This window comes from Silene latifolia, chromosome 3 (genome assembly GCF_048544455.1).
Source record: "Silene latifolia isolate original U9 population chromosome 3, ASM4854445v1, whole genome shotgun sequence".
NCBI classification, from domain to species: Eukaryota; Viridiplantae; Streptophyta; class Magnoliopsida; order Caryophyllales; family Caryophyllaceae; genus Silene; species Silene latifolia.
In genome coordinates this window covers 72,912,883-72,938,542 of record NC_133528.1, presented here as the reverse complement: position 1 = coordinate 72,938,542, position 25,660 = coordinate 72,912,883, and positions in this window count along the sequence as shown.

Below are 25,660 nucleotides of genomic sequence, written 5' to 3'. Positions count from 1 at the left end.
GGTAGTCCCGTTTCAATTGGTCTAGGTTAGTCGGATTAGAAAACTCATTTCCGTCTAGGTCTGTGATCTTAACCGCACCCCCTGAAAGTATGGACTTGACCATAAATGGTCCCGCCCAATTAGGTTTACATTTTCCCCATGGATCGACAGGTAAGAGAGCTCTGACTGACTTGAGTACTAAATCCCCTTCCTTGATATTTCTGGGCTTGACCCATTTGTTAAAGGCTCGTTTGATACGTGTCTGGTATGTCTGCACATTAGGTAATGCGCGTAGCCTTCGTTCGTCCAAGAGGACGAGTTCATCATACCTATCTCTATTCCATTCAGCCTCTGGAATTTGGCTTTTGAGTAAAATGCGTAGAGATGGGATCTCTAGCTCTACTGGTTACACAGCTTCCATGCCATAAGTCAAATAGAAAGGAGTAGCCCAGTGGGCATCCTGACTGACATGCGATATCCCCACAATGCAAAGGGTATTTTGCGAGGCCAATCGCGATAATTGTCGATCATTTTCTTGAGGATTGTGACGACATTTTTGTTAGCTGCCTCTACCGCTCCATTAGTTTGAGGTTTATATGGCGAGGAATGGTGATGCTTGATTTTATATTTGGCTAGCAATTGTGCAGCTTCGGCCTGTAAATATGATCCATTGTCACTGATAATCTCATGTGGGCAACCATATCGACAGATGAGATTGGTTTGTATGAACTTTGCCACATGTTTAGTTGTAAGGCTAGTGTAAGATGCTGCCTCATCCCATTTAGTAAAATAGTCGATAGCTACGAAGATGAAACAATGGCCTCCTATCCCAGCTGGAATGATTTTCCCGATGATGTCTATTGCCAAAGTAGAAAATGGCCAAGGAGATGTCATGGTATATAGCATTGAGGGAGGAACATGTTGCACATTCCCAAAGATCTAGTAGTTATGACAATGCCTGACGTATTTGATGCAATCTGACTCCATTGTCGTCCAGTAATACCCTAGACGCGTAATCTTCTTTGCCATCATAGGTCCACTCATGTGAGGACCACATTCTCTATCGTGAACTTCCTCCATTACTTTATGTGCCTGTGAACGATCAAGGCAACGCAAGAGGACACCAAGTGGTGTTCTTTTGTACAACTCCCCCTGCATGAGGACGTATTGGGAGGCAAGTAGGCGTATGACGCGTTGTCCCCTCTTATCCATATCTGGTGGGTATGTACCATTGAGCTTGAAATTTAGAATGGCCTGGAACCAAGGTTTCTTTGGGTTTTCCTCTTCATCTGTAAGGAAGTGTACATAGGCTGGCTCTGATCGCCGTTCGATGCACAAGGGCATTTCAACCATGTTGTCCGGCATATTAATCAAGGATGCGAGTTTTGCAAGAGCATCCGCAAACTGATTTTCTTCTCAAGGCAGGTGTAAATAAGTAACCTGATCGAAGAATTGAGCAATCTGATCTATCCTAACCTGATAGGGTGCTAGAATTTCACTTCATATTTTCCAGGATCCAGTGATTTAGTTAATGATTAAGGATGAGTCGTCGTGAACTCGAAGATGCTTGATGCCTAAACTCACTGCTGCTTGTAGACCAATGAGGCAAGCTTCATACTCTGCTGCATTATTTGTCACCTCAAAGTCGAGTTTGACAGTAAGTGGTGCATGCTCGCCTTCAGGAGAAATGATTAGCACTCCTATTCCAAATCCTCTCAGATTGAATGCCCCATCAAAGTAAAGATCCTAGGAATCCATACTGGTTTGTAGAATATCCTCATCTGGAAATCACCACATGTTTATTGCTTGCGTATCGTTGATAGGATTATCTGCGAAGAATTCAGCTACAGCACGTCCCTTTATGACTTTCAAAGGTACGTATTTGAGATTGAACTCTGAGAGCATTAAGGTCCATCTTGCCAAGCGTCCATTGAGAACTGGTTTCTCGAAGAGGTATTTGACATGATCCATTTTAGAATACACTTTTACCGAGTAGCTAAGCATGTAATGGCGTAACTTCTTTGTTGCCCACACAAGAGCGAGGCATATCTTCTCGAGAGGTTTATACTTACTCTCGTACTCTGATAACTTCTTACTAAGGTAGTAGATAGCTCTTTCTTCTTTTCCAACGGTCTGCGCGAGCATAGCCCCCATGGCTGTTTCGGTGTTTGTGAGATATAAACCAAGAGGTTGATCTTGTTGGGGAGGCATTAGAACTGGTGGCTTGGCCAATATTTCCTTTTTCCTGTCAAATGCCTTCTGAAAATCATCGTCCCATATGGTATGGTCCGTTTTCTTGAGCTTTTTGAAGATAGGTTCGCAGATCATAGTGAGTTTCGATATGATTCGACTTATGTACTGTACTTTACCCATAAATCCTCTAACCTCTTTTTATGTTTGGGGTTGTGGCATCTCGATTAAGGCCTTGATCTTGGATGGATCAATTTCTATATATCCCCCTCTGGCTGACAACGTATCCCAGAAGCTTGCCTGACGTTACTCCGAATGCACATGTCTGAGGATTGAGCCTCATGTTGTATTTGCGCAATCTGAGGAAGAATTTGCGAAGGTTATCGATGTGCCCTTTTTCTATCCTTAGATTTGACAATCATATCGTCCACGTACACCTCCACTTCTTTATGCATCATGTCATGTACCAAAGTAGTCGCAGTGCGTTGGTATGTAGCCCCAGCATTGATTAGCCTGAATGGCATAATAGTATAGCAGTATGTGCCCCACTGAGTGACGAAGGCTGTCTTGTGCATATCTTCCACGGCCATTTTGATTTGGTTATACCCTGCATACCCGTCCATGAAGGATAACAACACGTGATCTGCTGTATTATCTAACAATATATCGATGTGTGGTAGAGGGAAGTTGTCTTTGGGACTCGCTTTGTTCAAGTCTCTGAAATCAACACAAACCCGGATTCGCCCATCCTTTTTGGGTACGGGGACTATATTAGCCACCCAGTCTGAATACTCGGAAACTTTGATGAATCCTGCCTTGAATTGCTTATCGCCTTCTTCTTTAATCTTAAGAGCTCATTATGTCCTCATCCGACGAAGTTTCTGCTTTACAGGCTTGAAACCTGGTTTGATTGGAATGCGATGTTCTGCAATATCCCTGTCGATCCCTGACATGTCTTTATAAGACCAAGCGAAGACGTCTTTGAACTCGTGTAGGATGTCGATGAAATTGGCTCTTTCAGTTGGGTATAGGGTCGCCCCTATCTTAAGTTCTTGGGTTCTAAATTCGTTCCTACGTTGATAGGTTCGGTGTTTTCTATAACTGGTGCCCCTTCCCCCTCTTCTAGTATTTCTTTAATTATATAGGGAGGTAATTCGATTGAGTCTGGGTCAGGATCATCCTCATTATCATCGTAAACAGAATTGCATTCAGAATAACGCAAGGAGTAAGCAGAATCAGATTTATTCATATTAAAGTTTTAAAATAGCTGAAACAAAGAAGCTATCTGCACAGTAGTCAGTGGCGGTAAAGGGACGGTTGCTGGGACATGTCCCAAGCTACTGTTACTAGGTGATACTATGCTAGGCGAAGCAGAGAGCTGGGGAGTGATGACAGGAGGAGACTCTCTAGCGACTTCTCTAGACTTAGGCTCCGACTCCGACTCTGATTCCGACTCTGACTCGAATTCATCGTCTTCGGGTTCTCCTTTGAACATTTCTCCTTCTCCAATAGTGACCTTGAAGAGCTTTCCTTGATTATTGGTCCATTTGATCGACTTTCTCCATCATTTCTGCTGATTTAAGCTGGCGTCAGTGATCAGTGTTGTAGGGTTAAAATGGTCGTCCTTAAGTATCATGGTAATGATCTTATCCTGTGCTGCCTTGATGAATCGATCTTCTCCGAATATAAGGCTAACAGCCTGTTCGTCGAGACAAGGTGTCTGACGAGTTTTGGCGGTAGGAACCGTTTCTAGAGGAATGAAGTAGCAATCGTGGAAGACCTCGATTCCAGCTAGGTGAATTCCTCTGTACAACCAAGGTTCGGGAAATCCATGAAAATGTTCGTAATCTCCTTCCCTAACGAAGTACCCGTTTAGTGTAGGGAGATAGGGTTGCATTTGGATTCCCTTACTTTTGCGATTCTAAACTTGAGTGAGCATTTCAATGGTTTCGGCCTTCGTGGGCTTGTACCCCAAGACTAGTGGTATCTTTTGGGAGTTACCTTCCTTAAAAGGTATAAAGATACTTTCTCTGACAGGATTTAGTGGCATTCCTGGGAAGTATCCCTGGGATTTGAGTATGTGGTGGACCACTAAGTTGGAATGTGGGTCGAAGTACAAGGGAGCCAGCTCGCTCTCTATAAGTTTTATGCTTTGAAATCCTCCAAGTTCGTATACTGGATCTGTAGTTACTTGGTTGCTTGACATTTTCTCTATTACAGCCTTGATAGGTGACGAAGTGATCGTCACTACCTTGCCATCTAGAGGGATCATGATCTTTTGGTGCAAGGTGGATGTCACTGCTTTGGAAGCGTGAATCCAGGGCCTACCTAGAAGTATATTGAAAGATGCCTCGATGTCCACTATTTGAAAATTAATCTTTCGCTCGATTGGCCCAATGGCCACAGTAAGGTTAACTAGCCCCACTACTTTACGTCGCGTTCCATCGTATGCCCGAACGCCTTGGTTAGTAGGAGTCTAGTCCGATTCTTTCATGCCTAACTTGTATGCTGTTTTTAGTGGTATGACATTGACTGCGGAGCCATTATCCACCAAAGTCATTGGTACGTTTTTCTTTAAGCATGTAACTGTGATGTATAGAGCAAGGTTATGAGTGACGCCAAAGGGAGCCAAGTCCTCATCTGAGAAAGTAACTGGGTTAATTAGCTTGACCGAGTCTTGGAAAACTAGGTTGACGACGTCATCAGGTGTAGAGTCGTGTGCTACGTTCAATTTAGCCAATGCTTACAGTAAAGCCTGGTGATGAGGAAATAAATTTGCAACTAGTTGCCAAACTGAAAGATCAGCCTTTGTCTTTTGAAGTTGCTTCAATAAGTGGCCAGGAGAAGTATCTTCGCCATCGTTTGGTGTGATGACATTGGTGTTACTAGCAACTGGACCACTCGTTTGAGTGACATTTTGATATGAACGTCATGAGCGAGTAAGGTGGTCCACATCTTGATCTTCACTAGCCTTGACTAGAGGATGTCCTTTGAGGTAAACATCTTCATCGCCATCTTCCCAAACTCCATTGACGATACTAAGCTCTCTCAAACTTATGATTTCAGCTTCCAGGCTGATTATTTGCTCGACTAAATTGTCGGTCACTGCGATCACTTCTTGCATTGTGGATTCTTGAGATAAGATTGAAACCACTGGCCTGTCTTCCCTAGGTATAGTGCTTGGATTGTGTAGGGATGCCACTATAGCTTCTAGCTCTGAAACTTGTCTACTTACACTATTTGCCCGTGCGACAAAATCAGCGATAGTAGAGGAGATGGTGGAATAACTCCCTTCATTTTCTAGTGCATTGACCTCATCTCCAGCTGGAGAAATGAGGTGTGAACAATCCAAGGTGGATTCCTCATCTGTGATCATCAGAATTCCAAGAGGATTTTAAGTATTGTTAGGTTTGCTTGCAGGAGGTATAAGCAGGCGCCCATCTTCAATCATATCCTGAATGACATGTTTCAATTTGAAGTAATTCTTTGTCTCATACCCTTTGCCTCTATGGTACTCGTAGTAGGCATTCTCATCCCAGAACTTAGACTTCTTCTCTAGGTCGGGTGTAGGTCCTATGGGTTGGAGTTTACCTTGTTTCGTTAATCTTTTTAGAGGATTGGAGTATGAGTCACCAACATTAGTGAACTTCCTCTGCGGGTTATTCCTCTTAGTAGATGATTCGACAAGGTTGACCTCGTCGGACTTGCTAGTGGAGCCATAAGAACGACTCGTTGTGCCTTGATATCCGTGACCTACCGTTTTGGACAAGAGTGTTGGGAAATGTGTCCTCAACAATAGTGCGATCACATGATTTAAATATCATTATTAAATCTCATATAAAGAATACGTAAGGGGTGATTCAATTATATAGTCAACTGATCAACATTAATCGGTAACGATTGGCTTGCTAGAGTTTGACGTTACTGTCGTGGGACGGTGGTGGTCAGTTGATCCCTTAAGGTCACACCTAAAGGATGATGCCCTTATCCGTAAACTTGATTGATTGTATGACGATACAAGTTAATCAATTCCTTAAAATTGAACAATTCAATTTGTGAGAGAGAATATTGATATTTTATTATAATAAGATTAAATAAGATTTATTTTAGTAATAAAATGTTTTGTTACTAAAATTGTTTATTGTTTGAGAAACAATAGAGATAAGAATGAATGGTTAATTATAATTACAAGATATTGTGAATTATAATTACATGACCCATTTTATTTATGTGATCAAGTATCACTAGTCAATTTATTGGGTGTAACTTAATTAATTCATAAAATGATATTTATGTGATAAATATGCATTAAATTAATTAATAACATGTATCATACTACATGTGACATATTGTGTGACAAATGACAAATTGACAAAATAAAATGGTAGTCCATTTTATATATATGGACCGAAAATGGAGGGTGTGTTAGTGGGTTTTGGTTGTTTTATTTTATTTGATAAAATAAACATAATGATGCCTACCTACAACTAGTCTTACACATCTTACACATCTATTTCTTGTGAAGACAAAAAGAAAAAAGTAAGATGCCCTATATGGGACTACCCAAAACCGTCCACCGTCTTACCATCATCATTATTGAGAGTTTTTCTCTTATTATTATTCATTCACATGCAAACTCTCTCTTTTGTTCATCTTTCTCTAAAAACTTGAGAAATTTTGATTCAAATTGTTCATAAAAGATTACTAAAATTATTAATGTAATATATGAGTTTTAGTAATCAATTTTAAGGTAAACTACTAAACTAATATCTAGCTAATATTATTTAGTGGGGATAAGGGATAATCTTGGGTGCAATCAAGAGGAGAATCTCTATTTTGGGATTTTTGGAGGATCATCCTCATATTCATGGAAAGCTCAATAACTAACAAGAAGGAGATCTTGTTGGTGCCCAATATGACCGAAAATCATATGGTGAGGAAACGATTTCTTCACTTATCTATTTTAGTTTGCATGCATAAGATTTGTAATTAATTTTATGACTAAATTAATTGAAACATATATGAATATGTTAAATAATGAGATATAGATTTCTAACAAGCGGTATCATGAGCCTTAGGTTGTTTGCATGCAAATCGGTTATTGTTTTTCCGAGTTATACGATTAACATATAAAACTTATAAATTTCTGTTTATTATGATATATCACGAAATTTATTATGCATGTTAAAGTTTCTGGTCCTAAAATGTTTTAGGAAATTTTGGTTTAATTTATGGATTTTATTGTTCATTTTATATAATAATGGCATTAAAATGTGATTTTTATGATAAAAATGTCATTTTCGGACCAAAATTAGCTAAACTTCGAATTGTCCAGTGGTTTTTGGATATGTTTTCACATATATTATTTTTAGATGATCTGGAAATTTTCAGAAATTTTGGAGTTCTTATGCTCGAAATATGGATTTTTCATGATAAAAATCGAATTTAAATGAAAAATAGGTTAATATGAGAAATATTTCGAATCTGGTCATAAAAATTTAGTATGGTGTCACATGCAATTTTACAAGATGTGTGTGAAATAATAGTCTATAATGAAGTCTTCATGCATGATTTATGGATTTTTGATGAAAAATAGCATAAATAGTGACTTAATTAGTGAAAAATTGCTAAAACATACTTCATGACTAAGGAAAAATGTCACATGTTGCATTTTATTACCTTTTTCAGATCTAAAATTGAAAAGTTGATAAATATAATTTTTCTCATGTTTTTATGATTATTATTGATAAATCCGATAAACCGCAACATAGTTTTTCCCGATAAATTTCGAAATTTTTAACCTATGTTTTTGAACATTATGAGTGTCATGGTATTTTTCCAGAATGTTCATGAGTTTAAATTTCAAATTTTGAATTTATTTGAAGTTTTTTATGATTTATTTGGAATTTATAGCATTTTATTGTAATTTTGAGTCCATTAATGAACAATTTTAAGAAATATAAGTTAATTATAGTCAAATAGTTAGTGAAAACTAATTTTGAGTCCTAAGTTAGTTAGGATAATTAACTTGTGCATAAATATGATTTTATGTAATTTATTGTGATTTTAAAAGGTTGAATCACGCAAATCTGTAAAAACCGATTAATATACGATATTGGCTCCTTAAAGGGGATTTAGCATAAAATTGGGCATGTTCATACATATTATAATGCTGCATTTTATTTATGATTGTCATAATTTTATTTTATGTAATTTTTGAATTATGTAATTTTACTTAGTATGGCCTTAGTTTTAATTGGTATTACCCGAAATGTATGGGAATATCGATTCAGTTGTAATTTATTGTGATCTCGTATCACCGTTTTGTAATTTAATAGATTTATTTTATTTTAAATACAAATGTATAATAGGAAATTATGTAATTTGTTATGTAATTTATTTAATTATTCCGGAGTTCCTTGAAGACGGTGTCACTCAAGAAGGCGATACATAAAGACGGTGTTACCTTGAGATGCATGCCAAACCGAAGTTCAAGGGACCAATGAAGTTGGTTTCCGAATATGTAATAGTTAATTAGATTTTCTATTTTTAGGAAGGCTATACTAGGATTTAATTTATGCTTTGCATTTTATTTATATGTCGCATGCATCGCTAAATCGACATATCTAAAACATGCATTGTCTTTTTAATCGAGTTTATCGACCGTGTCAATTACAATTATCGTAGTTCACTGCTTTAGTTCACTTAAAACGTGATAGATAATAAATTGACATGACCTCTCGCTAAAATAAACAATTGAGACTTAGCCTTACCAAAAAGTAGAAACCATGAAGTACCAGTTTCGCAAGGGAGTTGAGCCGGCTTTACCGTAAGACAAACCTTGTTACGTTGGTGAAGTGGGTGATAAATGTCTATCCACCGAATTTATATTAATGAGGGGTATTTCGGCACACCGTGCCCTAAGTTGATATGAGTTTGGATCATGGACACATTTATTCGAAATTTGTGTTGAACTCAACGAAAGTATTCACGATGATTTCCGGATGTGTTTCGGGCTAAAGATAAATATTAAATGTAATTTTATCGACCAAGAGTTCTAAAAGTAGAATCGATTAAAGAGTTAATCTACCGAGTTATATTGATGAGGGGTATTTCGGCACACCGTGCCCCGAGTTAATATGAATTTGGATCTTGGAATCATTTATCATAGTTGGGTAGAGGTCACTATGTAAATGCTTTACTTGTTATTTACAAGTATTAATAAAACGATAAATGTTAAGTTTTCCACTATTCCGTTATTATATTGTTTTGTTTCTTTACCACAATCATATACGATATCATTTCGATTTTCGATTCAAAACTCCATTAAAACATCGTAACTTAAGACAAATTTGAATTTTGCTTCTAAAACCTCAAATGAACCATTGCTAAGGATCTCTTGTAAAGAGTATAGATATAAGTTATTCATTATCAAACAGGTTTTTGATTCTTGACTAACACATCTACTTACACTGGATTGTTTTTCATATACTTATTTGAATTAAGTACCTTGAAATGATAAATTGTTTTGGTAATTAGATTTGTCAGAATTCGTAATTGACAAAAATAACGCAACCACTTCAATGAAAGTTTTAAGACTAAAACGAACAAATGAAGAGTATTCTTCATGAATTCAATTTTGCTTCTCAAAGCAAAGACTCATTGAAATGAGTGGGAGCATTCTCTTAAACCGTTAAGATGAGGACGAGGTTCAAGAAGTAAAGATTATAATGGAATTGATACAAGGTAATGTTAAAAATAAAGTTATTGAGAATAACGACACTAAACCTATCAATCCCGACCGATAAAGTTTCCATTGTCTTAAATGTTGGACACTAGAAAGGAAACTACCCCAAATTATTGAAGAATCAACAAGTTAGTTGTGGGACATCTAATGGGATCTTCTTCTTTAAATGTTTATTTGATTGACATAAATCTTGCTAGAACTACTTCGTCAATATTAGAAACCAGTGGAGGTTTACATCGTATGCGATACATAGAATGATTAGAATATGACGACTAGCAACAATGATATCGAGAGATAGAGTCATTGTGTAATCAATCTAGTTTTCGGGTTTGGAGTTGTACTTAATTGTGACTATTATGTACATAAACTCTAAATAAGAATACAAACTTGTTAAGATACAAAAGAGGTTTCACTTTTGTGACCCTATACACCAAGATTTGATGTATGGCTAGCCCATTATCAAGATGATTATATTCTAAACCAAACTAGAATGATATATCATAAAGATGATGCAAGACTCAAATTGGTAAACCAAGATTAAACCTTAAATTCTGGAATGATTAACACAAAGAGTTATCGAGTACTCTTGAAACCATTAGATTGTTAATGGTATATGCGTATCTTGTATTCAAAGCAAGATGTTTCGTGCCTTTTTGTTGAAAAGGAGATCGAGGTTGTAAATCATTGATCCAAAATAGGTTGATCATTTTCTTTTACCAACGATTTAAGATGACGCTAATATGTTCACTTAATAAGGTAAATAGAGAAATCTTTGAAGAAGTTCAAAGTGTTCAAAGAATCACGATTTAGTCGTGATGGGATTATCAAAGTGAAGACTTTGATATAAACCAAAGGAAATGTGATATAGTATCACAAATTAATCTCTCTTAGCACGCATTATGGGATAATGTGTGATTGGATAAGAATTCAAACGCTATTCGATATGGTTTGGACTTCAATCAAGTTACTTTGAGTTACTTGATCCTTTTGGGGATTTTATATTTTGTCTAAATTATTTTTCCACTAAAACTAAAACGAATCATATGAGATATTAAATGGTAGGGTACCATGTTTGTAAGTTTTCACAAGAAACAAATGCTCATTTTTCCCTTTCAATTATCACGGGTTTGCGGCTCGTGAAGCTGTCTTTCCAAAATACAAGTTTATTTCTAGAAGACAGAGTGGGAGAAATTATTCAAGAGCCACAAAGAATGCCACAGAGAATGTTATGTCGCAAGAAACTGGTCTTTCTTGGCTACATGAGAGGTTTTGTGTAAGACATTGTTTCTTCAAAACCTAGGAGGTTAAAGTAATCACTTGTTAAAGATGTTGAATTCATGCTACTTTTAAGAAAGTAAAGAGCTTACAACTTACAAAGAAATTGTTTGATTCAAGTTGATTACTTATGGGAAGTAATGAACATATGACTTACATGAGAGTGTTTAAGTCACAACTCAATATAAGGCTTAGAGCCATGAAAATCCGAAATAAAAGGCTTGATTAGTGACAAAGGGTTTTGCACTAATAAAGAGAGATTTCAAGGCTTGATTGGTTGCAAAGGGTTTTGCACTAGTTGAAATTCTTAAGTCTATTTGGATCTTCTTAGGGATTGTGTTTCATCATTATGAAATACATGGCGAGTGAATCTAAAACCCGCTTCTTTAATTAGAAGGAATGTATTCAATACATGTCTTGAGTTTTGTAGATTCTTGCAATCCTAAGATAATGTGAAACTTAAGAGAGGGTCTTAAGTAGGACATCACTGAGTTGGGATCAACATTTTGATCATGCGATAAAACATTTCTCGATAAGTCGAGAAGTTGTGTTTATACATGATGTTTAGTGGGAGTTACGGAAATTTTAATAGTCTTATATGTGGATGACATTTTGATCATTGCGAATGATTTAAGACTTTTGTAGTATTATAATACATCTTTAATATCCGGATTTATAAAGATAAATCTACATGATATTAGCGTCAAATAAGAAGTCTCATGTTGATAAGATTCATGACTAGTTCAATTAAATTGAACATATTTGATTGATTCCATTTGCTTCCGCTGCCGAATCAATTAAATAGGAAATGATGTATAACACTTCATATACTTTGAGTATGATGAATTGTTTCAAAATCGAATTTAAGTAATAAGTTACCTAGTAAGCCATAAAGATTACCCTTAAGTGCTTGCAAAAGCATTAAGGATATAATGCAAAGTGTTTTTGATGCAATTTTGTGTAAGGGTGTTACACAAGTGACAATTGACAATTGAGATTGCGCATGGTTTCCGACAAAACCATAATCAAAACACATCAGGATGGTTAAGATACCATTGTGGTTATGTTATTTAAGAAATAGATTTTCTATAATCGTTCTAGGCAATAAAGAACAATGAGAAATATTTACAACGGAAATAGAGTACACTTGCAATAATAGGATGTGCAAGAAGGATGAGTCCCGCACACTGTGAAAACAGTGGGAGCTATTCTAAGGCTAGAAGGCCTATGTCTTGATTGGATCTCGACACGTACTCAGAAAGTTTTGTAATGCAATTGTATACATTACAAAGGAAAACGAGTATGTAGTAAGGTTGAGTAAGGTACAAGAAGTTGATAAAACCTACTAACCAAAGCCTTCTCATAGGCTTAACATGATGAGTCATGTCATTTCAATTAAATTGAGATGAACAACTACATACAAGATCAAATTAGATTATAGAACATGAAATAGTAATCGGGCATTGACTATTTATATGTGATAATCGCATTTGTCGTTCGAGTTTTATTTTAAAACTCTTTTATTATACTTTGTTACATCCAAACGGGTTGTAGAGACAATTGAACCCCGTTAAAGTGAACACGGATTAGCATTGTATTCGCCCATAGTCACTTACATGAGGTGACGTCTCGAAGTGACTAGAGTGTGATGCGATTGATGGCAAGTTCAAGTGCCATAGAGTCATGTAAGATGACTAGTCGATCACATAGGCAGACTGTTAGGAACACTTTGTCGGGCAGTGACCGCTTATAGAGTTCTAGCAAATTTATATAGCCTGGTCGTGGCGAGAGCTACTATAGTATTCTAATGAGTCGATTCTTTTGACTAAAGACTATTCGCCTAAGATGGCACAGTTTCAGATTAACTTTGATTTGTGTTACTACGACCTTCCTAAATGGGGTCAAATGGGCATATTTTGGGTTATGATGGCTGTGGCTAGTCGAAGGGAAGGAGTGCGATAGGAATTGTCCACCCCCTTGTCAGGGTTAAAACAATATCTCAGGGCCACTCGAGGAGTAATGAACTGAAAATGCGTGGCCACGCTCGGAAGATATCTATGGTAGATAAATCCGGTCAATCAGTTATTCTCCAGATCGAGGAAACCACTCTCGATATGATCACTTGCAAGTACGACCCGAAAGACACCTTCCATTGAGTGGGAGATAGTAATAGGACAAGAGAATTGGTGATGCACACTTGTCGAGGACAAGTGGGAGATTGTTGGGAAATGTATCCTCAACAATAGTGCGATCACATGATTTAAATATCATTATTAAATCTCATATAAAGAATACGTAAGGGATGATTCAATTATATAGTCAACTGATCAACATTAATCGGTAGCGATTGGCTTGCTAGAGTTTGATGTTACTGTCGTGGGACGGTGGTGGTCAGTTGATCCCTTAAGGTCACACCTAAAGGATGATGCCCTTATCCGTAAAGTTGATTGATTGTATGACGATTGATACCTGTCGAAGTGAGTACCAAAAATAATATTTATAATTTCCAAACTACAACTAGCAAGCGGTAGTAAGGGTCGATCCGCAGGGAGGTAGGGAGTTCTAATTGTCTTATTTCAGTCTATGAATTTTCTGGGGGGGTTTTGATTTGGATTGTATCTAAGTCTAAATGCAGAAATAAAAGGCAAGTAATAAAAATAGGAGTAAAATTAATGAAAAGAAATGCTAAGACGGTCGGTTCACTATAGCTGCAATGGCACAAAATCCTAGGTAAGTCCGAAATACAGTCGTGTAGGATGGGTAAAACAAGTCATCTCGGTCCAAGTTAACTAGTAGCTCCTTTCGGCCTATGCTACTAGTCCCTAAGTCTCACTAATGCTAGCTCTCGCCCTGATTAGTGATTCCTAAAGCCTAAATTACATTATCTCTCGATCTCAGCAATTTAGTCGTCTCAACTCGTTAATTAATGCCCTTCCCTATCTTTCGATCTACGGGTTGGTCAAAACTAAGCATCTAACAAGTCTCCTCTCGGTCTCATTGTTAAATATTGCACTTAACGAATTATACGGTGCTAATCGACACGAAGTCGATCGATCGACCAAAGCAACCCCATCGATCGACCAACCGCTCGATCGGTCGAGTAGTTAAGCCAGTCGATCGACCAAGCCCTAATGCGGGTTCACCTATTCTACTGCCATCTACGCCATAGATCCCCTACATCTTAGCACGGGGTGTTTAGTTACTCATACTAGTGATAATAACAACAATAAAATTTGATAATAGGCATAAAGGATTGCACAATTGAAATAATTGATGAATAAATACGCATAATACTATAACTAGGGCCTTGGGATTCTATCTAGCAAGAATTAATACTAAAAACGATATAACAAAACTGGAATTAAAAGATTAGAATTACCGAAGCAAAGGAACAAGATGAATCCGAAAGCAAAGTACAAACTTTTATGAGAATTCTAAACTAATGTCTCCGTCTGGAGAGATACCTCCTAATCTGATAGCACTCGGGTTATATAGGAATAACACTTCTTCTTATTTTCTAAAACCTAATTGCGTTGGGCTTCTAACTTCTCGTTTAATTTGCGTCAGATTCGAAGCTTGGTCGATCGACCACAAGACCCAGTCGATCGACTGAGCATAGCTGAACAGTAGCTTCTGATCTTTATTAAGAATCGCGCTCTGGTCGATCGACCATAGGCATCAGTCGATCGACCAAAGGTGCTGTACAGTGGTGCATTCTGACGAATTCTGCAGTGCGCACCGATCTTAAAACAGCTGCCATTTCTTCGTTACTTAGTCAAATCAGGTATTCTATGCGGCGTTGGAAAGCTAAGAGGATAATCTTGCACCTCCAACTGGAATTACTCGATTATCAGGTCTAGAACTCGAGATATAGCCATCTGAAGCAGGCTGCAATATCGTGAAGTGCTTACTTGCTTGTTAAACTCGTACGCACCCATGTTTTTGCTATCTTTAGGCCTTGAAACGCGCACCAAGCTCATTCCTCGAGTCAATACTTCATGTCAAATCCTATGCTAAACACTCCGGGACAGATTTGGCTCGATTTCCGCTCAATTCTTCATATTTCTGCAATAATGTACAAAAATACGAAAGTAGACGGAAATAGGGAGAAATGTAGCACAAACTACATAAATGAGCTTTGAAATGCGTGTAAAATAGGGTGTAAAACATCATATAAAAGACACGCATCAAACTTCCCCAAACCAAACCCTTGCTTGTCCCCAAGCAAGAACTAGACTCGATCCTAAAACCTAATGGAACGAGTTCAATCTCAGAGCGAATTGCAAACTGTCAAGCCTAAACCAATTTAATGCAACAAATCAACAATCAATTAGCAATATGAATTATGCAAACGAGTTATGAAGTCGTTAAAAACTGCTGAACCGTCAACTGTAGACACTTATCAATTCGGACTCTCACGGGTCGCTCATATCACTCAATAAACACAGGTGAATATATGTAAAAGATAGAAAGAAGTAATATTTGTAAAGACTCTCACCTAACTACGACCTATGAAAACATGTCTGCAATCTAATATGAAAGTAATCTCTACAACCGTACATATGCATTCCAACCAAACAGATGACCATGACACATGCCGAGGTAAATATGGATATGTGAGGTAAAGGGTAAGAAGGGGCTAAAATGAATTTGGATATGAGGAGTAATAAGCCAAGCTAGTAACTACAATCCAAACTATAAGCGAATCCCAACTTCAAACTCAATGTAAATGTTACAAGACGGTGTCAATTCAAGGCACAAAACTCACAATGTCCATAAAATTGACTCCCCAAAGAATATAAACGATAATATGGGAGTGGAAATCACCAAATCATAATAATTGCAACATGTGATTTTTTCGAACTTTCTTTTTCTCGGGATGCAGTCGATCGACCAATATAGCAAGTCGATCGACCGTCCTCTACAGTACCGAACACTTTTTTTCTTTCTTTTCTTTTCGAATCAATTTTTTTCTATCTTTTTTTTCTTTCTTTCCTTCCTTTTCCTTCTTCATTTTTCTTCTTTATTTTCTTTCTTCCCAACATCATCTCAAATGAGCATATGCCACCAAAAACAAAGTAACAATCCCGAAAACATAAACTACTAGCTTGATAAGGGCAGGCTAAATGTAGGATGTAGTGACGGGACAAAAAGGCTATTTTTGGCAGTGTGGAGCTTATGGGTAAAATGAATAAAGGATACCTCTTCCACATGTGTCAACAAACCACAAACCAAATGCATACAGGTATTAAGCAGATCAAGTTCATATTTATGCAAATTAATGTAACATGTCTCAAAAGGAGTAACTACTCACATCCTAGATAAACTGGTCATGAATGTTACCAGCTATAAGCTCTAAACCTTAGAAAATGATGTAGCTTGCCAAAATTCTAAGTCAAGTCTCAAGTTCAGCAAGAAATTAACGAAAACTCGTAGACTATGCATATATGATTCTACTAATAACATGTCAATTAGCAAGGCTTAGGCGTAAACAGATGCAAATGCAATGTCATCATTGAAATACTACCGTTCCGACTCGACCTATATGCTAAACTAAACATGCATTTTTTGAAATTTTTGAAATTTTTCAATTAATTTTTTTGTTTTTTTTTTGGATTTTTGTATATATAAGTGAAAATAAATAACAATGCAAGACAAAAATGTAAACGTGAAACAGAAATGCAATGAAACATGTGAATGCAATGCAAAACCCTTCCCCAAACCAAATCACACAATGTCCCCATTGTGCAAAATCATGTAATGAAAGCAAAAGGAAATGGGATTTTGCGGTAAATAAATAAATATGACATGAAGTGGAACTCGGGAACTCACAAGACTTTAAGCGCGGCAAAAGGAAACCTCCCCAAACCAGCGTGAGCTAGGAGGTTTCGAGTAGCAGTGATGCTACCAATAAATACCGAAAAGACAAACAGTACACCGCGCATAAAATCGAGAAAGCAAAATTGGGATGGTAATTATGTGCAAAGTTACGAAAAAGGAAGAAATCAGAAATAAGACGGAAAACAAAGTGGAGGGAAGACTCCCTCAATTCCGCAAAACGATCAAACACTGCAGGGGAATGATCGAAAATAGGTACAACAGCGGCAGTGGTCTATCGACCACATCACCCAGTCGATCGACTGAAGTGAACAGGACCAGAAATTCCTGAGAAGCGCAGCTCAGTCGATCGACCATACGCGCGATCGATCGAATGAACTAATCTATTTGTAACTTTCGATTTCGTCTAATTAGCTCAATAAATTAAGCTATCATGGTCTTCAACCTGCAAAAGCACATAATAACGCGCCCAAAAATTGCGCAAAACCCAAAGTAACAGTCTATAGTGTTTAAAAAGAAAAACAAGCACACGACTAAGAGTTTTTATTTCTAAACAACTATGAGGTTTTATTCAAAACAAAAACAAGACACATCCGGGTTGCCTCCCGGCTAGCGCTGGTTTCAGAAAGGTCCCGCTCGACCTCTTTTTTCTTCAGCAGCTCACTCTAATGGAGCCCAATCAAAACAACTCAAGGCTCTCAGCAACCTATCAAATAGCTGCGCATGTGCTACACAAAACTGTAAGTAGCACCATAATATAGTAAAAACATAGGAAATTAAAACGTAAAAACATTTAAGCCTAACAAATTTCCTATGGCAGCTCCTAAAATTGTCCACAAAGCTATTCTGCCCTCCAGCTAAGGGCGGAATATAAAAGCTCAAGTTAACCGCAGGTGATAAACAAAGGAGCTCTATAGCATTTGACTCAAAAACAATGCGAGTAGAATCCAGATGCTCAGACGGATAAGAAATGTGAGGTGGAGGAGTCTGGTCAACTAAGGGAGAAGGTGGATAATCGTCCCAAATGCATGGGACGGTAAAGTCAAATGGGTCAGTCGGGTCCTCTATAATAGGTTCATCTATAATATCGTCATACACATCCCAATTAACCTCAAGACTGTCAAAATTTTCCTCCTCACTCTCCTTATCGCTAGACTCGTCAAGCTGGAGATTCTCAAAGAGATCCTCCAAATCGACCTCACTATCGCGCGAAATCATAAAGGGGTTCTAAAATATCCTCATAAAAAGGATTGTCAACCACGCTAATGGTCTCCTCTATGTCTCCGTCAAAGATTTCCTAGATCGGTTTCTAAGGTCTCACCCACCCCCTCATCTGAGTCAACATGAAGAGAAAAAGTAGGTTTAAGAGATTCAGTAGCAAACCAATTAAAGAATTCTAATACCTCAATGACTGGGATTCCTTCGAAATCCCACTTACCTATAGACTCGAGGTATGCTCGCGTAGGGTCATTCGGATGCTTGGAAAATGGTGCAAAGATATTTGGAGATCAGAGAAGGCATATCGTCTGGGCTCAATAAACTCCCAAAGTCTGGCTAAATAAACACCAAAGATTTCGTTCTCTTCCTGCGGAAAACTCAGAAGGAACGACATGAGAACGGTCTCAAGGAATCGAAGTTCCCTGAGACTAAAGAAAGAAAGACTAAAATTAAAGACAACTAAAACTAGCGCCTCTCCGCACGGCGCCAAAATTTGATACCTGTCTAAGTGAGTACCAAAAATAATATTTATAATTTCCAAACTACAACTAGCAAGCGGTAGTAAGGGTCGATCCGCGAGGAGGTAGGGAGTTCTAATTGTCTTATTTCGTCTATGAATTTTTTGGGGGTTTTGATTTGGATTGTATCTAAGTCTAAATGCGAAAATAAAAGGCAAGTAATAAAAATAGGAGTAAACAATTAATGAAAAGAAATGCTAAGACGGTCGGTTCACTATAGCTGCAATGGCACAAAATCCTAGGTAAGTCCGAAATACAGTCGTGTAGGATGGGTAAAACAAGTCCTCTCGGTCCAAGTTAACTAGTAGCTCCTTTCGGCCTATGCTACTAGTCCCTAAGTCTCACTAATGCTAGCTCTCGCCCTGATTAGTGATTCCTAAAGCCTAAATTACATTATCTCTCGATCTCAGCAATTTAGTCGTCTCAACTCGTTAATTAATGCCCTTCCCTATCTTTCGATCTACGGGTTGGTCAAAACTAAGCATCTAACAAGTCTCCTCTCGGTCTCATTGTTAAATATTGCACTTAATGAATTATACGGTGCTAATCGACACGAAGTCGATCGATCGACCAAAGAACCCCATCGATCGACCAACCGCTCGATCGGTCGACTAGTTAAGCCAGTCGATCGACCAAGCCCTAATGCGGGTTCACCTATTCTACTGCCATCTACGCCATAGATCCCCTACATCTTAGCACGGGGTGTTTAGTTACTCATACTAGTGATAATAACAACAATAAAATTTGATAATAGGCATAAAGGATTGCACAATTGAAATAATTGATGAATAAATACGCATAATACTATAACTAGGGCCTTGGAATTCTATCTAGCAAGAATTAATACTAAAAACGATATAACAAAACTGGAATTAAAAGATTAGAATTACCGAAGCAAAGGAACAAGATGAATCCGAAAGCAAAGTACAAACTTTTATGAGAATTCTAAACTAATGTCTCCGTCTGGAGAGATACCTCCTAATCTGATAGCACTCGGGTTATATAGGAATAACACAACTTCTTATTTTCTAAAACCTAATTGCGTTGGGCTTCTAAATTCTCGTTTAATTTGCGTCAGATTCGAAGCTTGGTCGATCGACCACAAGACCCAGTCGATCGACTGAGCATAGCTGAACAGTAGCTTCTGATCTTTATTAAGAATCGCGCTCTGGTCGATCGACCATAGGCATCAGTCGATCGACCAAAGGTGCTGTACAGTGGTGCATTCTGACGAATTCTGCAGTGCGCACCGATCTTAAAACAGCTGCCCTTTCTTCGTTACTTGGTCAAATCAGGCGTTCTACGCGGCGTTGGAAAGCTAAGAGGATAAGCTTGCACCTCCAACTGGAATTACTCGATTATCAGGTCTAGAACTCTAGATATAGCCATCTGAAGCAGGCTGCAATATCGTGAAGTGCTTACTTGCTTGTTAAACTCGTACGCACCCATGCTTTTGCTATCTTTAGGCCTTGAAACGCGCACCAAGCTCATTCCTCGAGTCAATACTTCATGTCAAATCCTATGCTAAACACTCCGGGACAGATTTGGCTCGATTTCCGCTCAATTCTTCATATTTCTGCAATAATGTACAAAAATACGAAAGTAGACGGAAATAGGGAGAAATGTAGCACAAACTACATAAATGAGCTTTGAAATGCGTGTAAAATAGGGTGTAAAACATCATATAAAAGACACGCATCAACGATACAAGTTAATCAATTCCTTAAAATTGAATAATTCAATTTGTGAGAGAGAATATTGATATCTTATTGTAATGGGATTAAATAAGATTTATTTTAGTAATAAAATGTTTTGTTACTAAAATTGTTTATTGTTTGAGAAACAATAAAGATAAGAATGAATGGTTAATTATAATTACAAGATATTGTGAATTATAATTACATGACCCATTTTATTTATGTGATCAAGTATCACTAGTCAATTTATTGGGTGTAACTTAATTAATTCATAAAATGATATTTATGTGATAAATATGCATTAAATTAATTAATAACATGTATCATACTACATGTGACATATTGTGTGACAAATGACAAATTAACAAAATAAAATGGTAGTCCATTTTATGTATATGGACCGAAAATGGAGGGTGTGTTAGTGGGTTTTGGTTGTTTTATTTTATTTGATAAAATAAACATAATGATGCGTACCTACAACTAGTCTTACACATCTTACACATCTATTTCTTGTGAAGACAAAAAGAAAAAAGTAAGATGCCCTATATGGGACTACCCAAAACCGTCCACCCTCTTACCATCATCATTATTGAGAGTTTTTCTCTTATTATTATTCATTCACATGCAAACTCTCTCTTTTGTTCATCTTTCTCTAAAAACTTGAGAAATTTTGATTCAAATTGTTCATAAAAGATTACTAAAATTATTAATGTAATATATGAGTGTTAGTAATCAATTTTAAGGTAAACTACTAAACTAATATCTAGCTAATATTATTTAGTGGGGATAAGGGATAATCTTGGGTGCAATCAAGAGGAGAATCTCTATTTTGGGATTTTTGGAGGATCATCCTTATATTCATGGAAAGCTCAAGAACTAACAAGAAGGAGATCTTGTTGGTGCCCAACATGACCGAAAATCATATGGTGAGGAAACGATTTCTTCCCTTATCTATTTTAGTTTGCATGCATAAGATTTGTAATTAATTTTATGACTAAATTAATTGAAACATATATGAATATGTTAAATAATGAGATATAGATTTCTAACAAAGAGTCCTTTACGGATGTCGTCTTCAATTCTTGTTCCTAGCACTGTTAAGTCTTTGAAAGACATTATGTTTTGGTACCTCAGGTGGTTCGCGTAGATTGGCCTTAAATTGTCCACGAACTTTTCAACAAGAGTAGCTTCGTCTGGGCGTTCGACGAGTTGCGTGCTAGTCTTTCTCCACCTACTTAGGAAGTCGGTGAATCCTTCTTTCTCGTTTTGGGTAAGAACCTCTAGAGTGCGCATATTGACTTGAATTTCAGCATTATCTACATACTGTATGGTGAACTCAATTGCAGCATCATCCCAAGTAGCAATTTTCTTGTGATCCAAGGAGTAGAACCATTGCTTAGGGATAGTATCGAGAGATGAAGGAAAGATCCTTAGGAACATCTCTAGCTTAATGCCTTTGATAAACATATAATCTTTGAATGCATGAATATGGTTCAAAGGGTTTTCATGCCCCTTAAACTTCGGGATGTCTCTCATGTTGAAGTTAGTTGGCAGTTGAGCATTTACTGCCTCATATTTGCGACTGTTTTCCCTATAGATATCATCTCCCTTAAGGTACATTAGTTGCTCCTCCAAATATTGGAGTCGCTTTTCAGCTTCAGTAGGACCTGGTGGAAGATTGACTTCTGGTTGTCCAACAAAGGGTGGAAGATTATCGTGTATGGCCATGTCGGGAATGACATCCTCTTCAGGAGGAAGTCTAGCTTCTACCGCGACAATACGGCCTTCGATGGCGTTAAGGCGAGTATAAGCTTGGTCTTGGCTTGTCTGGAGACGAATGAGTGCAGTTAGGATTTGACCATTACCATTTCCAGGTTATTCATGTTGACCATTAACGCTTCCATGACTAGTTCCCACCATTTTGGAACTGAGGATAAGAAATCGACGAAGAATCAAAACACGATCGACCATTTTCGCACACTTACTCAAAAAGAGACTCGACTTGTGAAGTAGTTGTGTGCCACTGTGTCAAGTGAGATTTGAAAATGACAAATTTTGAAATGTTTGTCCTAGACAGCTGAAGTGTAGTTGTAGGAGTGCTGACTCGAAGTGAGTTTTGAAATGGGTTTGAGGCCCGAATTTTGACTCGACATTTGGACAGCGTTTCGGCTTATTTTGCGCTGTTTTAGGCCATTTTCGAAAACATTTTTTTTTGATGAAGGGTAAGTATATTAATAAAAAAATGAACCAAATACATCAATGTTTTAGTTCGTATGCATATACAATCTCATAGAACAATAGGAAAAAATAAACTCTCAACCTAGGTTATCCATCCAAGCTTTGTCACGCTGCTGTAAAATACTATGATTGTTCTTGCTCCAACGATGTTTAACATTAGTAACGATCCTGCACACAAGCATATCAGGTCTGCACACCTGTTGCTGAAGTCGTGCAATGTTCCTTGCATGCCAAATTTCATAGGTGAGTCCTACCATACAAGCACTAGTCACTTTCCTTTGCAATTTGCTCTTACCTCTTCCTGAGGCACACCAATAATCAAAATATTGGGAAGGAAATCTGATACGCAAACACTTCTGCAGAATACTGATACACTGCTAGCTGAAATCACATTCATAAAACAAATGGTGATGGGTCTCTGTTCCATCCTCACACAGGTAACAAGTAGTCTCCTGACCAAATCCCATACGAGCAATTCTGTCTCTGGTCAGTAGTCTCTCCAGTTTGCTGGCCGAGTAAATAAAAGATGTTTTTGGGATATTGAGAGGATTCCAGCAAGTAAACCTCCATTGAACTTTCGTGGCTGGTGGCCTAAGACATTGATAACCAGCAGCTACATTATAGGGTTTATTTTGATTTAACCACTGGTTACCAACATAAACTGCTTTGAAGGACTCTTTAACTTGGACATTCTTCTTCCATGACCAACTGCAATCCAATGGTGCAGTGTAGTCATGCCAATCACCTGATTTCATATAGACATGGTGAAGGAAATGTAGATTCATATACATAAAACATACTCTTATATGTCTAAATAATTTGTCATAAAATTAAAACGGATCTTATGCATGCAAACAATATAATAAAAATAGAGGAGAAATCATGTCCTTACATAGTAGATTTCGGCTATTAGGGCACAAGAGAGATCACCTTTCTCTTCTTGTTCTTGAGCTTTTCCAATGGAAGAACAAAGATCTAAGTGTAAGATCTCTCCCTATGTATTATACCCAAGGCTCCTCTTAATATAATTAATATTACAAATACTAGTTATAATATTAATCAAAGGTAGAAAATTGAACCAAAACTTTTATAAAACACTTATTTGTTTCGGTTTTTAAGAGAGAAGAAGAGAGAATTTTATCTCACTAGAAATCTCTATATTTGATGATGGAATAGAATGAATAATAATCTACAACATTTTGTATATTATTGGGTAAAATTATAAGAAAAACAATGATGAAATTTGCTTCCCCAAAACCGTGTAAGAGGAGCTTTAGGGTGAGCCAATGCATGGAGAAATTATTCTTCACAAGGAACAATAGGCTTGCATGGCTAGGTTTCCTTTTAATCATTGTGTTTTCCACTAATTACAAGCAACATATAATTAGTACAAACCCTTCTAATTTTCGGCCCATTCTATAATATGGATTCCATATTATTTTGTCAATTGTCTATATGTTACATGTCATATGTCACATATATTTGTTATGTATTTTTAACATATTAAAAATCAACGTATTAATAAAAATACGTCACATACAAAAAATTGACTTAGTAATTTCATATTTACTTGTGCCAAAAATTTTACCAATTTATAAATCACAACTGATTGTATTTATAACAATTCATTCAATTTAATTGTTACATTAAACAATTATTTTATCCGAGTAATGATACAATTCAATTACTCAGACCGTATCTCATTTAATCACATTTCAATTTGATACGTAAATTTTACTTCCAAAATCGTCCGTCAATTTTCAAGTAATTTAATTAACTCGTAACATTATACGATTAATTAAATAATCAATTAAGAGTATTGCCCTTTAGGTATGACCTAGGGGGTCAACTGATCACCACCGTCACACGACAAGAATGTCAAACTCTAGTCGACCAATCATTACCGATATATGTTGACCAGTTGACAGTAACAATATTACTTCCCAATTGTATTCATTTTAATGAGACTTAAACATGTGATCATCATGATCAACAGTCGTGATCGCATTATTGTCGGAGGACACATATTCCAACACATGGTTCACCCAACGGACCCATAAGTGATCCTTCTTAGCAGCTAGCCATCAAGTATACTTCCCAAGTAAACCTTTGTTCTACTCTTTCAATTTTTTTATACCAAGCCCTCCCTCTTCTTTAGGAGTGCAACATGTCTTCCAATTCACATTGGATGCTTTAGCATAAGAATCCTTGCCACTCCATAAGAAGTTCCTACAGATAGAATCAATCTTATTCATGATCCCATTGGGGATCAGGAATATGTTGGCCCAGTATGTGTGAATAGTGGTCAGAACAGAGTTAACTAGTATTAGATGCCCTGCATAACAGAGGTGCCTAGTGCCCCAAGATCTGATCTTTGCAACTATTCTCTCAGTCAGCTTAGAACATTCATTCTTGGATAATTTTTTGGAGGAGATGGGAACTCCTAAGTATCTGAAAGGCAGCGTCCCTTTCCTGAAACCAGAGACTTGAATAATGTTATTCATTGTGGTACCAGGCACATCATTAAAGTAGATATTAGTCTTGGTTTTATTTAGACATAATCCTGAAGAAGCAGAGAAAGTAGCAAAGCCCCGCAGCAACCACATGATAGATGTTTCAGTACCCTTGCAGAACAGAAGTAGGTCATCCGCAAAAAGAAGATGGTTAAGTTTGAGAGGCCTACACATAGAATGGAATTGGAAGTCTGATTGCTGAGAAATGACATTTAAGATTCGAGATAAATACTCCATACAGAGGGTGAAAAGCAAGGGGGAGAGGGGATCCCCTTGCCTTAGCCCTCTCTTGCCAGAGAAAAAACCAAAGGAGTTGCCATTAATATTCAAAGAGTAGGAAGGTGTTGTAACACAAGTCATAATCAATTCAACAAACCTCTTGGGGAATTTCATAGCAACAAGCATTTGATGAACAAACTTCCACTCCACAGTATCATAAGCTTTCCT